The following is a 12078-nucleotide window of genomic DNA, read 5'->3' on the forward strand; positions in this document are numbered from 1 at the left end:
TGGTTTGTTTACAAACAGTTTCACTACCAACTTGCACTCCGAGGAAAACAAATGCATTTTAGGTAGAAAATACAATAGTTAATATAATGCACTTAGTTCCAGATGGTATATGCGTAAAATTTAAACTGCTGCTTTGATATAAGGAACAATTGAATATAAATACACAGCATGGCTCAATTGATGAAAATCTCACCTTGGGTGTCAGAAAGGTATGGATGAACTGCCACTCGGAGCATTGAGGGTTTAAAGCAGACCAGTACTCTGTCGGTATGAAGGGGAATATTACATCTGCCTTTTGAAGTGATGCATGCAAATCCTATTTAAAATAGGCTAGGATAAGCCAAAACCTTCCACCATCATCTGAAATACATTAACTGGTAATTCAACTTGCTGCTGTTGGAGACATTTTGCTTTGCACAAGAGGCTATTTAATCATTCATGGGACATCACTTAAGACCAGCATTTATTATTTTGCTTGGTGAACTGCCTTCTTGCACTGCTGCAATCTGTGTGAGGAAGATGCATCCACAGTAATATTAAAAGGGAAGCATTTGAGAGTTTTGACCCAGCAGCTTGAGGAGGATTACTAATGGTGTAAAATTGCACACAGTCTTGGTTCGCTGTTGTCATTCCTCACTTGTGTTTATCTATCTTCTCATTAAGTCTATAATCACTCCAATCATTTCTCTTATGAAATCCTCCTCGGTGCAATTACTGCCTAAAGACATTTCTCCCAAATTTCTGACTGGATCTATATTTTGGCCATTAGAACCCCCCAAAAGGAGAAAACTCATGTTTACAGCTGGAATATTAATACTTTCCGTAATTATGAAGACCTCTAGGAGGCCAACCCTCAGATTAACAAGTCATTATGTTGAAGCCACTGTCAGTCAGCTGACTTGAATCAGACTGTATGAGGAAAAGATCTTGCTCACTTCTCCTGGGTTTCGCAAGTTAACTCCGAACATTGCTTCTTCCCCCATATATTTTCTAAATTATTCCCCAGATTTTCTACCTAAATTTGCGTTGTTTTCTGGCCTAAAGTTGAAAGTTTACTGCTTTGGAAAACTTCTATTTTAAAAAAGTACATTTGGTATTTTTCTTCAAGTGCAGAATAATTTTCCATTGATTTAGTCTCACTAGCGCTCGAGTTGCATTTACTTCCAATATAGTAACACTCAAGCTTGACATGGTGCTCAAGGGTCAACTTCTATTTAAAACTAAAACAGCCTAAGTTAAGAGAATAGGAACCCTTTGATCAGGATCAAATTAAAAGGTCCATCATCCTTAGAGTGTGGTCCTGTTTCAATTGCCTTATTGATCATTTGCTTGTACCTCATGTCACTTCAATTCAGAAGCCTGCTGTTAAAGTATCGCAAGGCTGAACTTCACTACCATATACAAGTTGAGAAAAGTAAACAGTTATTGTTGAAGTGCCTTTAAAAAAGGAGAGAGGTTACATCCAATTGCAAGTGTTCAGCTCTTGCAATGGAATAATAGCCATAGGACTCCTCATTTTTCAACTTTCTGCCCAGTCAGGGTCTATGCCACTAGGACACAAATTCCTTACTTGCTTCGCGAAAGGTCTAAAAGCAAACCGTGTTAACTGACAGCCTCAACAAAAAACAAACTGATTCAATTCCAACACTGGAGGTGTTGGTGTTTGAATGCAGTGTTAAAAAGAATCCTGTCAGTGAAATCATCAGTAACCCATCACTAAAAGTCAACATTTTTCACCTGAAACATGCAATTATTCAAGTGTGCCTCAGAGTCCGTCCCACAAACCAAATGGAGGAGGTGGCCTGTCCAATGGAAAGGGCTAGGAGAAATACATGTTGAAACATGCCTTTCAGATGAGAAAATGCTTAGCAAAACCTATGTTGATGTGGTTTTTGTATCATCACAAGGTAAACGGCCTGTATTAACCCTGCTATAACCTACCAAGTACTTGAATGGCAACAGCTAAGTTTTATTACACACAGCAAAACAAGAAGTTAAAATGATTTGAAGTGTTTGACATAAAAAGCACAACACTGGCAAGCTGTCACATGGCCATTAGAACAAAACCCTTTTTAATAGCAAAGTTTTGCTTTCTCAGGGTTCAGTGTTTATTCACATTCTGTTCACATTTGTCAGTGATTTTTTTTATAATGCATATTTAACTTTGAAATAAGAGGAAAAGAGAAACGGATCATATTAGAAACAACTATTTTAGAGTCAGTTTACTGAGAGACAACAAATAGCTCCTGGTATTATGGAGATAAAGTAATTTTGTTCTTGCCATTTAAACCAAGTAAACATGTGCGCTCAGTAAAAAAAAGTTGTGTCATAGTTTAACTTTTATTATTGCTCTATTTAGAAATGGGTCTAAGATTTTTGTTCATATTCTGTCTAACCTCCTTAAGATAAAGCTGGTCAGCATGCTCCAGGCTGACTATTTCAGAATAGCAACTGCAATAAAAGTAAGTGGACTTTTAGGCAACAAAATAAGCAGCTTGACTTTGTCATTGTGAATACAACGTGTGATTCCACTTCATTGGCTGGAATATTGTCACCATCGCATTTGGCATGTGCCTTTTTGGTTGACCAACTGCAGGGATACAAATAATTCCGGGAAACAAAACAAAACCCAAGACTTAACCTCTCTGCTCCTATGATGCTGCTTGGCCTGCTGTGTTCATCCAGCCCTGCACCTTGTTGTCTCGGATTCTCCAGCATCTGCAGTTCCTACTATCTCTGATTCAGTAAAAACAGAACATGAGATTAACAGATACCAGATATAAGCCACTGAGAAATAATTTTATGTAGACTGCAGTTAGTTTACAGACATACAGTTTAGCATTCTTTAATTAGCAGAGAACCACGAACTATTTTGGATTTCTAGATTATATTCTAGATTTACATAATAGCATGTGTTTAATGTAATGATCTAATTATGCTAGCTATAGGTAATCAGATAGGAAACCTAGTGCAAATAGCCCTTCAACTAACCACATAAATGTATGTAAAATAGTGGTTAATTTGCAGTTTATTTCTTTTAATCCTGATGTGCAATCCTTTAGAGTTCTTTATTTGGCACTTTCTCTCTCCCAATTTAGATTTCCTTGTTTTTTCTTCCGGTTACTTTAGTCCCATTTTCACCCCTCATATTATTCTAACAGATTCCTATGGTGGAAGTTCTCCATTATGTTGAAATTATGAAAATCTGTTAATCATTTATCAGGAAAAATGCAACTAACTGCTTCTTTGTGTAAAGAATACTTTAATGATATTCCAAAAAAACATTAATCCAGGAACAAAACCATTCAGTTTTAAGTGAACATGCTAGATGTATGTTACATGCATAAAAATACCCCTTATGTTTCTTAGAAGACTGTTTTCTAGAAGATAGTGAGCCTTCTCCTTAAACCACTGCAACTCTCTTTATTCATTCGTGGGAAATGAGCATGGTTGGCTGGTCAGCATTGATGTCCCATCCTTACTTGCTCCTGAAGGGGTAGTCTCATGATGCAGACTGGCCCAGTCTGAGAGTTTGGTGCCTGTCCCTGTGCATAGTGTCCCTGCTGCAGTGTTATAATGCTAGTTGCCAGTGCTCCCTTAGTGTAAGTCTGTGCTTCCTACATGGCCTGCAAGTGGATTGGAAAGGTGCTATGAAGGCCATGAGGGTTTGGCAAATGCTGGATGCTAATGTCTGTGGATGAGGGGTGCATGCAGTTGATACCTGTGGATTTTGCTAATTGGTGCTGTTAAACAAGGAGGCTTTTCACAATCAGCAGAAAGTTTAGGTTACCAGGTAACCATTGATCTCCATATTGAAGTTTCTTTACATCTTTACATTGTTGAGGTAAGCCTCATCTGACTCCTTATCTGATTCTGCCACAAATCTTGTCATAACCCATGTTGTTCAGGCCCCTATAAAAGTCTGCACTTTGAAGCCATTGCCTTAACCACTCTAGTAGCACTTCCAACTTAGTTTGGGAATGAAACTTAATAATTGTCGTGTAATGGATTATATTCCATAAACACATGCAATGGTGGGGGGTGGGAGGGGGCTTGAAAGTAAATTCTGTATATTACCAAGATTAATCACATCTTTTCAAAAATTGTAAAAAAGAAAATATTATGTATCATAGGGTTAGCTTGAGAAATTCACATCCTTTTGAGAATTATTAATGCATTTACATTTTTGATATTGAATAACTGTTGTTATAAAGACAGCCAAATCAAATCAGCCTCCCTATACCTACACTCAGAACACAGTAAAATTAAAACATTCAATGATTCTCAAAATTGACCCCAATTGTTCCTAACCAAACATTTGAATAACTAGCACCAGATTTTGTGAATAACCGATATCAGACACTAGATTTACAGCTTAACCAAAATAATTGACAATTTATTATTAATACAGTAGCTTTAGCAGAGCAAAGATAATCTAATTAATATCTATGATTTAAACCTAGTCTTCTATGATTCTAACCCCACTCACACTAACACAGACAGAGAAACAGACATTGTTAAGGGATAAAGCAAAAGAAAAATCAATGAGATGTAACTGGCCACTTTATTAAAGCGCAATCTACAATCCATAATGTCACAGGTACATGGAATTGTATCTTGCTTGGTTTGTGAGACATTGATCAATGCAAACAGCTTCCAGTGGACTCTAAGGAATATTCATTTAAGTCTTACAAGTGAGGTTCTGTGAACTTCCAAAAAGTTGATAATTGGAAGATAACGAGAAGCAATCAGAGCTCCACAATCCTCATGACAAAACCCAGTCTAAATCCAGTGTAAACCTTGGTTTCTCTTTCTTTTGATTACAACATTCTATTGGGACCAACCTTCCTATGAGGCCCCTGTTGACATTCAAACATCTGCCAAATGTTTGAGCATAATGCTTCTCTGAAACTGAAACATCTATAAAGTACTTTGAACAAGAATCAACTCATAATTAACCTCCATGCCTGGCTTCAGTCCAAACCAAAAATGATAAAAACAAAGAAAAATTAGTGAGAGTTCTAACACAGGATATGTAGTAGCTAACAGAAGAACACTATAAAATTGTATCGTAGTACAATAAGCATGTTGTTGAAATAGCTTGACTTAGATCCAACTCGCGAGTGAAGAACAAATTCAGTATTCTCATTAGTGTTATAGCAGCAGGTACATTGTGTGAGAACATGATCACAGTTCTGAAAATCTACTTTCTAAAACTGCATCAGTTATAAAATCAATCTGCCATGCTGTCTCCAAAAAACCAAGTGCACAGGTAAGGTGAGTCAAGTGATGTGTCACATCAAAACATCTCGTGATGTCCCCTCAATTCACATGCTCTCCCAACTGGAAACATTTCACCTTTCTTTCATTGTCACTGACTCAAAACCTATTATTCCCTCTGTAACAGCACTGTGGATCCAAATCACATGGACTCCTGTGGTTCAAAAAGATACCACTCCACCACCTTTTCAAGGGCAAATGGGAACAACCAATGAATACTGTCCTTGCCAGCAATATTTGCATCCAATGAAACAATAGAAAACTTTGAAGTGAATGGCAGCATATAGGCAGAAAGCTTTTGTCAGCCAATCCAAAAGCTGTATATATTCAAAATAATAGTTTATCTTTTTAAATGAAAAGTATGTAAGATAAATGTGTAGAGATGAAAATGCCTGGGATAAGCAATGCAGTAGCAAAGCATTTGTAGTCCTGTTTAAAGGCTGGTGAAAAGGAGAAGCTACTGCTTGAGATCATTACAAGGAAGATTGTACTGTTCATTCCTTGTAACCTTCTTCCCAGAAGAGTGAAGCACAACATGCCTCAAAGGAGATGGAGGAGAAGAAGTTTGGTGGCCATGTGCAGTGCTTAACTAAATGGTGCTGGTGAACTGTAGATATTTGAGCAGCAATTGCAATAGTTCTACTATCCCTGTTGAATCGAAGTCAATGCAGCTAATTTCTCAAGGTCATCGCCAGGTTAATGTGACAGAATTTTGGACATTGTAGATGGTGCCACACTTTGCACTCTTTTTTTCAGCAAGAATAAACAATGTTTGTTTCTACTCACCTGTTTACTGCAGGCTGTTGCCCTCCACCAGTGCAGCATCCACATTTTGGAACACACTCTTTAATGTTGTGCCATTTGCAGTGCTCCCTTCCAAGTCAGAATCACTTCCACATGGATACCAACACCTGTTGTAGCATCAGTGCATCTCAGAAAGCAGAGTGGAAGACACGCTCCTGTCTGCATTAGTGGTGCTGAGGTGGAGATGGTCAACAGCATCAAGTTCCCAGGAGTGATGATTATAATAATCTGCCCTGGTCCACCCACGTTGACATGATCGTCAAGAAAACACAGCAATGTCTCTACTTCCTCAGGAGGCTAAGGAAATTCAGCATGTCCAGAAGGACTCTTGCCAATCTTTATAGATGCACCATAGAAGCATCCTATCTGGATACATCATAGTGTGGTATGGCAACTGTTCTTCCCAAGACCGTGAGAGACTACAGAGAGTCATGAACATAGCCCAGTCCATCACACAACCAGCCTTCCATTTACTGATTCCACCTATACTTCCCACTGCCTGGGGAGAGCAACCAACATAATCAAAGACCCCTCCCACCCCAGTTATACTCTCTACCACCTCCTTCCGTTGGGCAGAAGACATAAAATTTGAATACATGTACAAACAGATTCTTTCCTACCATTATCAGACTTTTGAACTGACCTCTCAAATGTTAATTCTGATCTGCCTCTCTGCACCTTCTCTACGGCTGTAACACTGTGTTCTTCACTCTGTTCTGTTACCCTGATGTACTTTGTATGGTGTGATCTGCCTGTATAGCACACAAATGTTTTACTGTATCTCAGTATATGTGACAACAATAAATCAATCAATTGCTTTAAGAGAAGCAGGCTAGCCTTGAGTGGCACTCTGATACGTCTAGCCAGTCAACCGCGCAGTTTGTACCAGCTTGATGCAACAAACATACCGCACAAATGTGACCTGCTGCCTGCATTGCAGTGAAGGATTGCTGGCTAGTTGTGCATTACAATCCTAGCGTGACCAGCTATCTTGTTTTTAGCTGGTCTGGCCACTGCCTGGTTTTAACTCCAGTATTTTGTGCCTTACCTCTCTGAAGCACCAGCAAGGGCTGTGCTCAATCCTTTTCCCTTCGGCAGTGGCCTCAAAATGTCTGTGACATAGAATATTGTCTGGTTTCATATCTGCCCCCACCCCCATTATCTCCTGAACCATAATGAATCTCCAAATGTGATGACATCACCATCCTCCCCCAACATATTTGATGAAATTATCCCCGTGTTTAGCAGCAGTTTCTTCTACCACAATCAAACATATAGAAAAATAAGAAGATACAATTGTTATGACAAAGACAAAACTGCTTCTAAGTCTTAGCAGGTCAGGTAGCATCTGTGGAGAAATTTGAACAGTGCTGACGTGATGAAAGGTTACCTTGAGTGGAAATTTTAACTCTGTTTCTCTCTCCACAGATGCTGCCAGACCTGCTGAGTATTTTCAGTATTTTTTTTTGTTTTTATTTTAGATTTCCGGCATCAATTGTGACCGCCTTGCCAATACAATTCCCGCCAGCCAGTGAAACTAGTTCCCAGAGAGCTGGTGTTAGCCAATCTCCAAGGAGCCACATTTTCAGATTTCTTTGGATAGTTAATCAGGTCATGGTAGATTGGTTTACAATAGAAGCATCATGATGGCTACTTGGGAAGAAAGCATTAACCTGCAGGAGCATGTGTTGATAGTCATAGATTGGTTTTGATATCCCTTGCCTTTAATGAAAATATAGCCTGGAATGAGCCTGGGGCATAAAGTCTTAAAGCAGAAGTGACCTTGACAGCTACTGTCTGTACTGTGATTATTGGTGGAGTTTGGCTCATGGTCAGATTCCACAATATGATACAACTCTTATCACTGTCTCTCTGGTGCATTTTAACCTTGAATAACAGGTGTGCAACATTCACCTCCAGTGAAACCACGTCTGTTTTTACTGCACTTTTTCTTCCTTGAAAAACAGGGATTGTCATGGAGATCTTCACGGTCAATTTATTTATTTATTCTTTCACATGATGTGGTGTCACAGGCAACGTTAACATTTGTTGCCCATCCCTAATTGTCCTTGACCAGTTGGAGATGAGCCATTTTCTTGAAATGCAGTTCATGCGGTGTAGGTACACTACAGTCCTGTGGAACAGTGGTGGGAGTTCCAAGTTAGAATAGTATGTTGTCTCGGAGCGAACATACGGGTGTTGCTGTTTCCACTCATTGACTGCCATTGCGCTTTTAGGCTGGTGGAGGTGATGGGTTGAAAGTTGCTGTCGAGGGAAGCTTGGTATGATTCATGTTGTAAATGGTGCATGCAGCTGCCATGGTCAGTTGTCCTGGCTTGGGCCTTCTAGATGCTGGGCTTTGGAGAGTCACCAGGTGAGTTTCTTGCCAAAGAATGCCCATTTCTCTTGCTGTTGCAGCTATTGTATGTACATAGTTAGTCTATTTGAGTTTTTGTAAATTGTAACCCCAAGATGTTCATATTGGGGGATCATTCAGCAGTGGTATTGCCATTGAATTTCAAGGAATGATAGGTAATTTTGTCTGTTAGAGATGGTATTCACCTGGCACTTGTGTGGCACAAATATTATTTGCCATTTATCAGCCCAGTGCATACATAAGCTACTGAGATGCCAAATCACCTGTAAAATATTCCACAGATTCCCTTGAAGTACAGTCTAAAAAAAAATTAAAGTATCTACAGTGTGTATCTTTTAATCTTTTCAAAACAGAAACTAGTAATACTGGTTTGTCAGAGTCCAATCTGGAAATGAGTTAGGCCGACTTATGCTGTCATTCATTTGGCGATTATGAGATTATGGTAAATCTATTTCATGCTTTCAGTGAGAGTTGTTGTATGCACCAAGTCCTGTATAAACCATCAAAGTGCATGATATGTATTATAATTAGAGATCAGTATGTGCAATTTCCATTCCTCTATTTCTGATTAGCTTGCTCACAGTACCAGTTTAGAACCCCCAAAGTATGTAAGAGACCACTGATGGAAATAAGATACTTAGATTTTTACCACCTCTTTCATGTCCTCTGAACTTTCCAAAGTGTTTCACAGCGCCAAATTCTTTTGAAGTCATGTCACGGTTTGATCAGCAGAACTAATTTACAAATTCACATAACACGATTCTGTAAACATGTAATGAGATGAATTGGCAATTAATGTGTTGTTGTAATATTGGTTAAGGGATGAATGTTGGCCAGATGCCAAGAGAACTTCTGGCTCTCTTCATCAGAAAGGCTGGATGAAATTATTCCTAGTAAAAACCGAAAAAACTGCAGATTCTGTAAATCAGGAGCAAAAACAGAAGTTACTGGAAAAACTCAGCAGGTCTGGCAGCATCTGTGAAGAAAAAATCAGAGTTAAAATTTCAGGTCCGGTGACCCTTCCTCAGAACAGATGATAGCTGGGAAAACGTCAGTTTATATGCAGAAAATAGGGAGGGGTGTGGGTGGGGTAGGGAGTAAACAGTAGGATAGAGCCTCAACAGAGAGAAGAACAGCTGGACAGACAACAGTCCCCATTAACAGATATAACACAGTGTGGAGCTGGAGGAACACAACAGGCCAGGCAGCAGAGGAGCAAGAAAGTTGACGTCTGAAAAATATTTTCTGAAGAAGGGTATCAACCCGAAACATTAACTTTGCTGCTCCTCTGATGCTGCGTGGCCTGCTGTGCTCCTCCAGCTCCGCACTGTGTTATCTCTGACTCCAGCATCAGCAGTTCTTACTATCTCTGAGTCCCCATTAACAACTAACAACAGCCAATGGATGTTACCTATCTGGACTTCAAGAAGGCCTTTGATAAGGTGCCACACAGGAGGCTGCTGAGTAAGATAAGGGCCCATGGTGTTAGAGGCAAGGTGCCAGCATGGGCAGAAGATTGGCTGTCTGGCAGAAAGCAGAGAGTAGGGATAAAGGGGTCTTTCTCAGCATGGCAGCTGGTGACAAGCGAAGTTCCGCAAGGGTCAGTGCTGGGACCACAACTTTTTACTTTGTACATTAATGATCTAGATGAAGGAACTGTGGGCATTCTGGCTAAGTTTGCAGACGATACAAAGATAGGTGGAGGGACAGGTAGTGTTGAGGAGGTGGCGAGGCTACAGAAGGACTTGGACAGGTTAGGAGAGTGGGCGAAGAAGTGGCAGATGGAGTACAACGTGGGAAAGTGTGAGGTCATACACTTTGGTAAGAAGAATAAAAGCATGGACTATTTTCTAAATGGGGAGAAAATTCGGAAGTCTGAAGTACAAAGAGACTTGGGAGTTCTAGTCCAGGATCCTCTCAAGGTAAACTTGCAGGTTGAGTCAATAGTCAGAAAGGCAAATGCAATGTTGGCATTTATTTTGAGAGGACTTGAATATAAAAGCAGGGATGTACTACTGAGGCTTTATAAGGCTCTGGTCAGGCCACATTTGGAGTATTGCGTGCAGTTTTGGGCCCCATATCTCAGGGAGGATGTGCTGGCCCTGGACCGGGTTCAGAGGCGGTTCACGAGAATGGTCCCAGGAATGGAAAGCTTAACATATGAGAAATGTTTGAGGACTCTGGGACTATACTCATTGGAGTTTAGACGGATGAGGGAGGATCTAATTAAAACTTTCAGAATACTGAATGGCCTGGACAAAGTGGATGTTGGGAAGATGCTTCCATTGGTAGGAGAGTCTAGGACCCGAGGGCACAGCCTTAGAGTAAAGGGAACACCTTTTAGCACAGAGATAAGGAGAAACTACTTCAGCCAGAGAGTGGTGAATCTATGGAATTCACTGCCATAGAAGGCTGTGGAGGCCAGGTCATTGAGTACATTTAAGACTGAGATAGATAGGTTCTTGATCATCAATGGGATCAAGGGTTATGGGGAGAAAGCAGGAGAATGGGGTTGAGGAACTTATCAGCCATGATTGAATGGCGGAGCAGACTCGATGGGCCGAATGGCCTAATTTCTGCTCCTATGTCTTATGGTCTTATTCACCCTCCCAGCCAGATCATTATCAACTCCTTTGTCCAACTGTTCTTCTCTCTGTTTGGGCTCTATCCTATCGTTTACTCCCTAACCACCCCCCCCCCCCCCACCACCACCACCACCACCACCGCCCCATTTTCTGCATATAAACCGATATTTTCCCCAGCTACCATCAGGTCTGAGGAAGGGTCACCGTACACAAAATGTTAACTCTGATTTTTTCTTCACAGATGCTGCCAGACCTGCTGAGCTTTTCCAACAAATTATTCCTGGCATTTGCCATAAAATGTGAAAAGTGAATCAGAAATCTGCTTTACACTGTGGTTGAGTTTACATATCCATGGATCATCAGGTTGTTGTAAAATGAAGTAGCAGTTGTTCATCACCCACTGTGAAGACCAATCTCGTGCCCCATATCACTTTTTATATCCACCTAAGCATACAGTTGAGGCAACTTGCTTTAACTTATCAGCCACAAGGCAGTACCTCCAACAATGTAGCAATCCTGCAATACTACACAAAAGTGAATAGATAATTGAATCAGAGATAGTAGGAACTGCAGATGCTGGAGAATCCGAGACAACAAGGTGCGGAGCTGGATGAACACAGCAGGCGAAGCAGCATCATTAGAGCAGAAAGGCTGACGTTTCGGGCCTAGACCCTTCATCAGAAATGGGGGAGGGGAAGGGGGTTCTATAATAAATAGGGAGAGAGGGTGAGGCGGATAGAAGATGGATAGAGGAGAGGATAGGTGGAGAGGAAACAAACAGGTCGAAGAGGCGGGGATGGAGCCAGTAAAGGTGAGTGTAGGTGGGGAGTTAATGAGGGGATTGGTCAGTCCAGGGAGGACGGACAGGTCAAGGGGGCGGGATGAGGTTAGTAGGTAGGAGATGGGGGTGGGGCTTGAGGTGGGAGGAGAGGATAGGTGGGAGGAAGAACAGGTTAGGGAGGCGGGGACGGAGGAGGTTAGGGAGGTGGATTTCACAAGTTTCAAAATCTCCCCTCCCCCTACCGCATCCCA

General features: G+C 40.8%; 1 protein-coding gene across 1 annotated transcript in view; it reads left to right on the forward strand.

Moving 5' to 3' along the window:
• LOC109936048 (protein FAM81A-like) overlaps positions 1 to 12078 on the forward strand; it is a 61517-nt gene that overhangs the window by 20407 nt on the left and 29032 nt on the right. The window lies entirely within an intron of this gene.

The sequence above is a fragment of the Rhincodon typus genome, chromosome 33 (assembly GCF_021869965.1).
Source record: "Rhincodon typus isolate 14 chromosome 33, sRhiTyp1.1, whole genome shotgun sequence".
Taxonomy (NCBI): domain Eukaryota; kingdom Metazoa; phylum Chordata; class Chondrichthyes; order Orectolobiformes; family Rhincodontidae; genus Rhincodon; species Rhincodon typus.